At 50.0% G+C, this 11,009-nt stretch overlaps 1 protein-coding gene across 1 annotated transcript in view; it reads left to right on the forward strand.

The window, feature by feature from the left end:
* The window catches only part of MAPK4 (mitogen-activated protein kinase 4), a 128,064-nt gene that overhangs the window by 104,616 nt on the left and 12,439 nt on the right, over positions 1-11,009 (forward strand). The window lies entirely within an intron of this gene.

Consider the following 11,009-nt stretch of genomic DNA (forward strand, 5'->3'; position numbering starts at 1 on the left):
CTAGTATTGTGTTTTTACCTCCTGTTTGGTTTTCCTGTATTCCTTCTATAAGTGAAACCATCCAGTACTTTTTCTTTTTCCTTCTGACTTATTTCACTGAGCATAGTCCCTTCCAGCTCCATCTTTGTTGCTGCAAATGGCATGAGTTTCTCTTTTTGGTTGCTGAATAGCATTCCATTGTGTATATACACCACATCTTCTTGATCCAGTCATCTATTTGGGGGCATTTAGGTTGTGTTTATATCTTAGTTATTGTGCTGCAGTAAATATAAGGGTGCAGTTGTCCTTATGAATTGATGTTTCTGTGTCCTTTGGGTAGATTCCTAAGAGTAGAATGGCTGGGGTATCTGATAGACCCATTTTTGGTAATCTGAGGGTTCTCCACACAGCTTTCCATAGTGGTTGGACCCTTTTGTGTTCTCACAAGCAGTGTAAGAGGGCTCCTTTTTCTCCACATCCTCGCACCTGCTTTTTCTTGTAAAAGGGAAATTACTCTCTTTTCTCCTTCACCTGGGTGCTCTAAGTTTCCGGCAAATGGATAAGGGATGATATAAGGCAATACTTCCTGTAATCACGTCTCCCTGCTGTTCAGGAATGGAAGACCCAGTTGCAAAGACAGAGAACATGGCCTGAAGCTTAGCAGGTCAGACAAGGTGGCACTTACCCATGTGAAATGAGTGGCACAGATGGAAACACAGATGCTGAAAACTCTCCTTCCCCTTCCTCCCATTTCCCCTGTACTAATGTTAGAGGTCACTTCAGGCTTGTGTGAGGAGAAGGAAACCTCCTTCAGGGTCTCCTCTGTCTTCACTCCCTGCATGCACACTCCCCCAGGGCCTCTTCACAATCTCTCCAGACAATATGCCCCAGCTCATGAGAAGAGGGACCCCCACCATGGTTCACTTCAAAGAAGTTTCCCGCAACACAAACCAGCTTTCCTGACTTAAATCCTGACAAGGTGCCTCCCTGTCCTCCAGACTGAGCTCTTCCTGGACCCTCTTTACTCCTGGTGAGTCTACATGACCTTGGAGCTCATGAAGCTCAAGCCCAGGGCCTCTCTCTTGTACATCCCTGGAAGGGACCCAACCATGTGTGGAAATGGGTATGTATTGTAATATTTGCAGCATGAGCTGTTGGGACAGCTAAGAGCTGGGAAGTGATATGTTCCCATGCTGACGTATCTTCTACCATACTTCCTCATGATGGTGTTGACATGACCCGGTATTTGGCAGATCTGACCAAGGGAGGTTGGGTTTAGTGGGATATGATACGTGGTTTACACTTACTTCTATGGGCAGGTTAATTATTGACAGCTCTCACCACAGGAATGACTTCCAGGAACCTGAGGGTTACCTAGTCAGCACAAAGAGTGTCCTAATCCAGTGAAAACACAAAGACTCCTTACAATTCCTAACACATGACTACAACTAGGACATCATGGGTAGCCTGGTTAATAAATATTGCCAATTCAAAGAAGAGACGTTTAGTCACCGTATAAGAAAAATGTAAATGCCTGCAGATCTAACAACTCATGTAGAAAAGAATAATTACTAGGTTGTGTCCCCAATTTGACAATAATTTTGAAAATGTATATGGCATCACCAATAACTATTTTTTGGTATTTTTTTTTACCAACAGCTAGCTTTTGTGTTTGCTTTTAGAAAACGTCTTTAAAATATTACTGGTTTTTTTTTTTAAAGATTTATTTATTTGTACATACAGAACTGGGGTACAGGCCAGAGGCTCAGGGGTGGTGAGAGGCTTCACCAGTGACAGAGTGGGGAGAAGAACAGGCAGATCGACGAAGCACACTGCTGACGGGGGCAGCGGGGGGGTCAGGAGAGGTCTGCCGGCCATGTGGTCACCTCCGGGGCAGGCGGGAATCGAACTCATGCAGAATTGGCTTTAGCTTCTCAGTGCTGTGCTCTAACTTGCTGCTCCACCAGAGAGGACCCAAAATACTATTTTTTTTACTAAATAATTTTTCATTGAAGTAATCACACAACACTGTATATGATTTAGGGGTAGAGGTTCACACCTCTTCAAGTAAACATTACCACACCTGCCACGAAAACACCAATAATCTTCCTCCAGCCCTTCAGTTACTAGTTGTGAAGATGAGAGACGCTTCTAAAATATCAGAACCATATTAGAGGAAAGACTGAGTAATACTTTCAGTTCTTTTTTCAAAGATCGAATTAGCTTTCAATTCCGTGAACCATTCTATTGCAAAACTGTCGCAGAGCTTCAGAGATGCTGCAGTGTGCTCCTGTGTTTGCTGCCGGCAGTTTGCCAAGCAGCCAATTAGTGAGAATGTTTTGTTTATGAATTTTGTGATGTTCGTGGTATTTGGCAGCTTTTTAAAATTTGCTGCAGTTTTCAGATTCAGAGTAAATATTCCCTTTGATACCTAGTTTTGTGCTCAGTTTCACAGTGTAAGTGTTCCCCACACTTGCATCCACCCTGGCCCCCTTTCTGCTGTGGTCTGCTCAGAGTGACGGGTGTTGGCCGTCCCCGGTGGAATGGTTGTCTTTGCATTGAAACAAACAGAAAATTCACTGCCCAGAATTGGGTTGTAAGGTCCCCAAAGACAGTCCCTCTGCTCAGAGCCCCGACCCAGAGCCCAACACATGGAAACATCTAGGAAACGCCTATCAACAAAGTCTCTGAATGGGGCCCAGGACGCCAGGAGCAGGTGACCTGAGCAACCTGTCCATATGTGGGGACTTCAGAAGCAGGACACGGGCAGGAGACCTGCAGTTTTTCTAGGAAGAGAAGTGTTTTCAGAGAGATGATAGTCTCTGATTCATCATGTAATCTAGAAAGGCTGGCAGCCCCTGGGGAAAGAAGACCTTTCTCAGAGGGAAGGTGGAACAGGGTTGCTGAGCCCAGAGCTGAGTTCCAACTCGCCAGAAGCAGCTGGGAGGAACCAGCTGTCTCCGCCTTTCTGTCAAGCTTCTCTGTCCCTGCGGCCCTCCTCCAGGCCCTCCTCCAGCTCCTGCGGCCTTGCCTGGTGGGAGGGGGCCTCAGAGCTTCTTGCTGCCCTCTCACCTTGCCCAGACTCCCTTCCCCCTGCCCAAATGCCCCTGTTTCTTATTCCCTGGACCAGAGCCTCTAAATTGAGCGCAACCAAAGGTTTTTGTAGCCTTCAGTTTCTTCAAGCCTCCAGGCCTCAGAAGACACCTTAGGTCTAATGTCCCTGTCCTTAGGGGCTCAGAAATCAGGGGAAGCTTGCAACAGAGCAGCTCCGGCAGAGCCTTAACGACACACAGCTTGGCTGATCTAACGGGAGACAGTGGGCCAATAGGTCTCTCCCAAGTGGCTCTGTCCCAGAGAAGGATTGGTTCCCCTGGGGGGGGGGGATGGGGAGAGGAGTACCATTCTATGGACATCGATGTGTGTGTGAGCAGAGGAACTTTGGGGACCAGACGTGTGGGAGCTTTGCACCCTAAACAGGGTCTAGGAGTGCCTCAGCCTACATAAACAAACATGTTGGTGGCTCCCGACCTGTCCCAGGGGTGTTTGTGGACTCCCATTTACCTCACCATTAGTATTTTTGAACCTATTCCAGAAACACTGCTTTAACGAAAGGCAGTGACTTTAGCAGCGGTCACCGACTCCAGGACAGGCAGCCAGCGAAGTTCAGAGGCAGCAGGGCTTGCCTGGCTCCTTCTAACACTTTCTGCAGGCCGCTGCATCCACAGGCCCTGGTCGGGGGCCTTCCTGCTGTGGGAGCCCCTCAGGGACCCATGCCTCCTTCCCGGGCTACTGGCCTTCACAGATAATCTGCCCCGGCCCTGTGAGAGTGGGGCGCTAACACCTTTGACTAAGCTCCCCCAGGCCCAGTGCCAGCCCCTCTCACTGCCATCTGTGTCATTAGCCACTGGAGGCTCTAACAGCGGCCATACCTTCTAGGTCAGGCCACACCTGACCCTGCATCCATGGGAAAAAGCCAGACAGTGACGTCTGGAGAGACGTACTTTTCCTAATCTATTGATTCCATCTTAGTCATCTTTGACAACTTGGTGGCTTGCACCCCCGGAGCCTGCTGAGAAAGGGACACCCAAGGAAGTTCCTTCTATTCTTTGGAACATGTTTTACAAGCTGAGCGGGGGTGGGTGGAATTCTGGTGCTCTAGTCAGGGGGTGGTGTTCGAGCAGAGGAATTTTGGGGACTGAATTGTCTGCCAGGGGCTTGGGGACATTGGTACCGTGTTGTAGGCTGCCCCCCCCCACCCCCATAATCACATGAAGAAACAGGGCAAGTCCAGGTGGTCCTGAGCCTCTGGACAGCACCTGGCAAATACTCGTGATTATTATGTCCATTACTCAGAAGCTCTTTGGGATTCACATTCTCTTTCTTTGGAGGAGTGGAGAGGGAGGAGTGCCATAGAGCGCCAGGCCTGACCTCCAGATCGACCCCTGGCAAGATTGACAGCCCCAAGTTACCACAATGGTGCCTCAAGCTAATACCAAATAGATTCCACAGCCACACCCCGCCTTGGAGACAGCCCCTAGATTTCAGAGGGCTGTCTCCATCTTTGTCCTGTGGCCTGTGATCCTGCTGTGCTAAATAATCTCCGGGACAGGTGGTGGCCCTCCTTAGGCTAAAGGTTTTCATTTCATTCATTTAAGCGGGCACCAGCCCTGCTCACCACACAGAGATCAAGCCACCAGGGGGCCTCCCCTACTTGAGTTATAAATGTAGAGGTGAGGGGGTGGGGGTGAAGGAACACCAGGCTTGCCAGCTAAGCCAGGCCTAGGGGGGCAGGCAGGGGACCTGCAATTAATTTCCCCAGATAGAATATGGAAAAACAAATACTTGTCTGATAGGGTTGGGATATCAGCTGATGCTAGCAAAATCCCTTGTGTGTGATGGGCAGTCAACAAATGTTAGCCCCTCCCCCTCTAAGATGCTCTCAGCTATTTATACCTGGATGTTAATGCGGGAGCAGAGTGAAGGTTGGCTCTGTGGGAGGGGAGAGATGAGTGTTGCCTCATTTGGGGACAAGTAGGGGACAGAAAGGGAGCACAGGCTCAGAGATCAGCCTCTGATGTTCTTCCCCCTCGCGCCCACTAGGGTCACTCCCTGGATTCACTCTGGTCTCTGCTCAGCTGTCACCTTATCACAGAGCCCCCCCCCCCCAGAGCATCCACAAACCATCAGCGCTGCTTCCTCCCCTTTATTTTTGCTCCTGTCACTATACACCAGACACTGCACTGATACCTTCAGCTATCTTCCCTACTAAGTTGCATGCTCCTTGCTGCAGGGACTGTTCTGCCCCCAGCTCTGCCAGTTACTAGCTGACTTGCCCTTGGTCAGGTTGCTCACCTCTCTGTCCTGTGTTTATAGGATCGTTCTGCTAATTAAATGCACTAATAAAAAAGCAGCTCTTGGCACAGTGCCTAGCATATCATTAAGTTCTCAACAAATGGCAGCTTTATTGGTATTGATTATTTTCCAGTAAGTTTTTTATTTCCCATGAGTCAGCCTCTGAGGAAGACCCTGTGGCTACTCAGGATTCATCTCACCTTGAGTGGAGCTGGAAACGAAGCCTGCACTAGCTGGGGGAGGTACCACTTACCCTCCCAGAGCTGGTGAACCGAGATCCCTAGGACACTGGCTCTCCAAAATGGCTGCATGTCGGGGTCACCTGGGGAGATTTAAGAATGGTGGCTGCCCGGCTCCCACCCACAGAGACTCTGATGTAATTGGTTAGGCAGGTGGTCTGAGCGTGGGGATTTTCTTAAGTTCCTCAGGAGCTTCTGACATGTAGCAGTTTTGAGAACTGCCTCTCCAGGGTGCCTCCAGATTTCTTGGTGCCAGAATCAGCAAGACAAATGTCTATTTATGTCCTGGCAGTTAATGCATCTTCCTAAAAGGAGCCACTTGCTCACAGAGCAGCCCATTAAAGATTAATCACTGTGGCCCAGCAGGGCCTTTCACTTAAAGGTGGTGCAGTATCCTAGGACTCTAGCACCCCCCAGAGGGAAACTTGGAGACCACCAGCCCACTTGGGGAAACTGAGGCTGACACCATCTCTTACTCAAGTCTCTAGCCATCCACAGCACCAGGTCCTAGCAAGGATGCTGGTACCAGTGCTGGTGATGCCAGTGCATCTCCTAACAAGCAAACCATTTTACCATGACTTTGAACTGTAAAGGAATGCGGAGCTCCAGATTGGATCCCCTGAGGATAGTATCCAAAGCTCTCATCTGTGACTGTGTTCTAGTTGAACTAGAAAACAATCATATTTCAAGAAAGAGCTTTAAACAAACAAAAAAGGCTCAACTCCATCACTTCCACTTTTCTGCTATTTTTTTAAATATTAATTTTTACTTATTTATGCGTACAAGAACTGGGTGTAGGCCAGAGGTGCAGGGGATGAGAGGATTCACCAGAGACAGAGTGGGGAGCTGAACAAGTAGATTGATTTAAATGCACTGCTGAGAGGAGCAGTGGGCAAGACAGGAGAGGTCTGCTGTGCTATGTGGCTCAGCTCTCTGGCCAGGGATCGAACTCATGCCGCAATGGCTGGTGACAGCTTGATGGCGCTGAGACTTGTGCCACCAGGAAGGCCCCGTCCACTCTCCTGCTTTTCAAAAGAAAGAGGAAGTATTTATGCTGGGTGAAATAAGCCGGTCACAAATGGACATGTCCCATATGACTCACTTAATACCAACAACCTAGAGAAGCACACTCATTGAGACAGAAAGCAGAGGGTGACTGCTGGGGGGAGGTTGGGTCTGGGGACTTGTTTCGTGGGTACAGCCTCCATCTCGCAAGATGAAGCATCTGGAGATGGATGTGGTGATGATTACAAAGCAATGTGAATGTACTTAATGCCACTCAACTGTACATTTAAGATGGTGAATTTTATGTTATGCCTATTTTACCACAATTAAAAATATAGACATTCCACTGTATTCCCAGGGCCCACGTGGCCTGACCCAACCAATCACAGAGAAAACCCGTACTGCACAGTCAGGCCTGTGGTGCTTGTTCTCTCCTGAACACAGACTTCTTTCCTTTGCATTACTGCCAGACAGTGCTGTATAACAACTGTTTGCATAGCACATACCCTGTACTAGAGGTTATAAGTAACCTAGCGATGAGTGAGGCAATACTTTGCCATTTTATATAAGGGACTTTGGAATTAATATTCTTATGCGGGTTTTGGAACCAGTCCCCCTGGATACCAAGGGGTGACAGTACATTTTTTAAATATTTATTTATTTATACAAGAAGTGGGGTATAGACCAGAGGTGTAGGGGGTGAGAGGATTCACCAGAGACAGAGAGGGGAGCAGAACAGTCAGAGCTACTGAAATGCACTGCTGAGGGGAGCAGGGGGGAGACAGCTGCGCCATGTGGGTCAGCTCCCTGGCGGGGGATTGAACTCAGTGCTGCAGTGGCTGCGGACAACTTCACAGTGGTGTGCTTTAACCCACTGCACCACCAGGGAGGGCCCAACAGTAAATTATTTTTTTTTAAAGGAATTCTATCATCATTCTTTTTTAAGTTAAAGTGAACACATGGGAGGGGTAGGCTATTGGAACTTAACTGAGCTTTTGGTTGATTTCCATGGAAACCTGGGAGGACTGGGTGGTTTCACTGGACAGGCTCCCTAGGTGCAGGGACTAGGGAAGAGGCAGCCCCGAGGAGGAGGGGCCATCTGACCACTTGCTGCGAGCCCAGTGCAGCTGATTTAGCCGCCCTCTTTCTTCAGCTGCATAAGTGGAATGTACCAATGACTTGCCCAAGATGGGGGCATGTGCTGGGCTCTCCTTCTCTCAGCTTGAGAGAGTCCCTGCTGCGTATTTTCATGGAAATGAGTTTAATAGAATGTGCTTGGAGTCAGCCATGAGAGAGGCTGTTTGGCTGTGGTGTTATTTCTTTTTAAAAAGGTTTCTAAAATGCCCGATACGGATATTGGCCCAAATAGGTATTATACCTGCCGAGGGAGGCCATATATTTCTGCCTAAACGGGGCCTCTGGGAGGGTATTACTTTTCTAAATGAGCTTTTGATGAGTACCTGTAACACAAAGAAGCAACCTCTGTTATAGGTTCATTTGGAGAAACCTGCCTGACCCAAGAGAAAGGCAAATCACAAACATTGCACACTGGCATCACTTTGTTCCCTGGCATCTCCCTCCGCTCAATTGGGAGCCCAGTAGTGGGGTGCATGCCAAGGTTTATGATGCTGTTCTCCAGGGCACCCTCCAGAGGGGAGGTGGTGTTGGCACATCTCCACGAGGTTGTCCAGTGTGTGCTTGGATGTACCTGCCCATCTGGAAGCCCAGTCCCCCCTGGGCAGTCCTGGGGGCTTTTGAGTGCTCCTAGGCGAGCTGAGCTCCTACGCAGGCCCAAGGTGCTGTGTGGCCCACCTGGCGCTGCACTCCAGTTGTGCCATGTAAGCCTCTGTGCCCCTGGATGGGATGCTGACCCTTGCTGTGCCTCCGCTTCCTTGCTGGAAACTTACTGTAATGAGAACCCCTACCTCACGGCATTGTGAGGACAGAATGAGCTAGTCAGCACAGGGTGGCCAGAGCAGCTTGAGGAGGCAGTGAGTGTGAGCTCTATCACGCACAGAATCCGGCCAGGCTTCAGCTCTCCTCCGCGCCCAGAGCCTCCATGAACAAGGTCACCTCCCGTCCACCGGACAGCCACGCAGAAGTCCACGGGGATTCTCAGAAGCCCACTGCCCACCATCTGCAGGCTTCTCATGCCTGGTCTTTCCCTTTCTTTGCGGCACCTGCCTTTGACTCCAGGCCATATGCAGCAGAGGAGTTCCTGGCGCTCGGTCCTCTGCAAGAACTAGTGTCTACATGACAGCCCCCTCTCACACCTAACGCCTAGGGTGTCACTTTTCCACAGCCTGCTTTCCTTTGCCCTGGACCTACCACAGAAAGCCTGCATGCAAAGGCTGGTGTAAGGCTCCTGAGTGAACTCGTGAAGTACGAACACAGTGCCCCGCACAGAGCAAGCCCTGCCTACCTGCTGAGCGCACACACCTTCTCGTAGTGAGCGTTTCCTTCTAACTGTGATGCCTGCTCTTTGAAGATCTTCACCATCCTCCTTTGTCATATAGAGATGACACTTGTTGGGCTTCAGGAGACATGCCAGATACTTCTGATCCAGATGGGGGCCTGTCTGAGCCCCCCAACCCTGGCCTAGAAAAGCCATTTAGTGGAAGGGAAAAAGCCCTTTCCACTCCGTCATTCTATCACCAACACCCAACAACACAACACCCTCTGTAACATCAGCACTGCCATTACCGCCACCAACACCCCTAACAATACCCCAACACTGACAGTAACAACCTCCACCACTGCCATTACCACCACCACACCCCCCAGAACATTCCCCTTAACACCCATCCCACTACCAGCACCCCCCACCCCCAACAACACAAAAACAACAGGAGCACAGGACTATGGTTGGCTGAATTTTAAATGCTGTCCGTGCTTAACCCCGCCAGCCCTGGGAGGGTGCAGGGGCACATTACCACTCCAGGCTAGAGTAGGTTTGTGGGGCCACGCCTTCCCCCCACCTCCCGAGGCCCAGACACAAACAACCAGACTCAGGATGGGCGGAGACACGGAAAAGCAGGCGTACCCGACCTGCGGCCCACGCGCACCACCGCCCTCCGCCCCCGCGCGTGGCCCGCGGGAATGGCCGGGGCTGCCCCACTCTGGGGTGATGGAAGCTTCTCTGAGCTCCCTGGCAGAGCCAGGCTGAGTGTGGGCTCCCCTACCTGCTCTGCAAAAGGAGCACACAGAGCTTTCATTATACTTTCTGCCCTCTGGATGTTGGGGTACCCTTGCAGAGGTCTTTTACTTTCAGGGCAGGTGTTCCAGAAGGAACCCCTCTGTGTCCCCATTTCTCTGAAGACCTACAAGTTGCAGATAGGCAGGTGTTGACTGTCCCTGGCCCTCCCTGGTGGCACAACGAGTTAAAGTGCAGCACTGTGAAGCTGACCGCAGCCGCTTTGGCTCGAGTTTGATCTGCGCCCAGGAGCTGACCCACATGGCCCGGCAGACCTCTCCTGAATGCCCACTGCGCCCCTCAGCAGTGTGCTTTGGCCTCTGGCTGTTCTACTCCTCACTCTGTCTCTGGTGAATCTCACTGCCCCTGCATCTCGGGCCTGTACCCCAGTTCTGTATGCACAAATAAATCTTGGGGGGGAAAATCCTGTCCCATAGAAGATTGCTCACTTATCAATATGTCAGAAAACTCCCCTAAGTCTCCTTCCCTCCGGGTGTTCTGTTTTAGTCTTTGACAGGCTCTGTCTAGCCTCAGAGTAGAACATAAACTCATGCGATTCTTTATATCCTACCTACCTACCTAGAAGTGAAGTTCTCTACTAGCATTAAACTTAAACTCCTAACAAACTACTGTACATAGAACAATCTAGATGGGTCTAGATCTGTTATGCCACCTGGAGGAATTCAGGCTCAAAGGATTGCATACTGGGCTTCCATCTCTTTAACACTCTTGCAAGGTAAAATCAGGAACAAAAACAGTGGTTGCTGGTGAACCAGGGAGGGTGATTACATGGTTGCTTACTTTTGTCAAAACTTGCAGGATCAGACACTAAAAGGGTGAGTTTTGCAGTATGTATATGTATGCTTAATAAACCTGACTTTTAAAGAATTAATTATACTTGCCAATCCTAATCGGAACAAGGCATCAGTAACTGTCAACTTCTGTAAACTCCCTGCAGACCTGCGAGAGCAGAAGCTGGGACTCGGGAAAGCCAAATATGTCACAGGATGCAATCGGTGGTCCCTACAGGGGCTTCATTTCCAAGGGGGTTCAGACGGTGGGCGTCCTGCCTGACTCCTTCACTCATTGATTTGTTCATTCACCGAACACTTCTAGAGTGTGAACTGGAGACTTGAGGTCAGGCTATGCAGAAATGATCCTGGAACAAGAGGCAGCTAGCTGCAGGCTCTGATTCTTCAGGGGCGGGGAGCTTCTTCCAGCCCTAGGGGTGGCTGGGGAGA

The sequence above is a fragment of the Condylura cristata genome, unplaced genomic scaffold (assembly GCF_000260355.1).
Source record: "Condylura cristata isolate star-nosed mole 26May11 unplaced genomic scaffold, ConCri1.0 scaffold00016, whole genome shotgun sequence".
Lineage (NCBI taxonomy): Eukaryota > Metazoa > Chordata > Mammalia > Eulipotyphla > Talpidae > Condylura > Condylura cristata.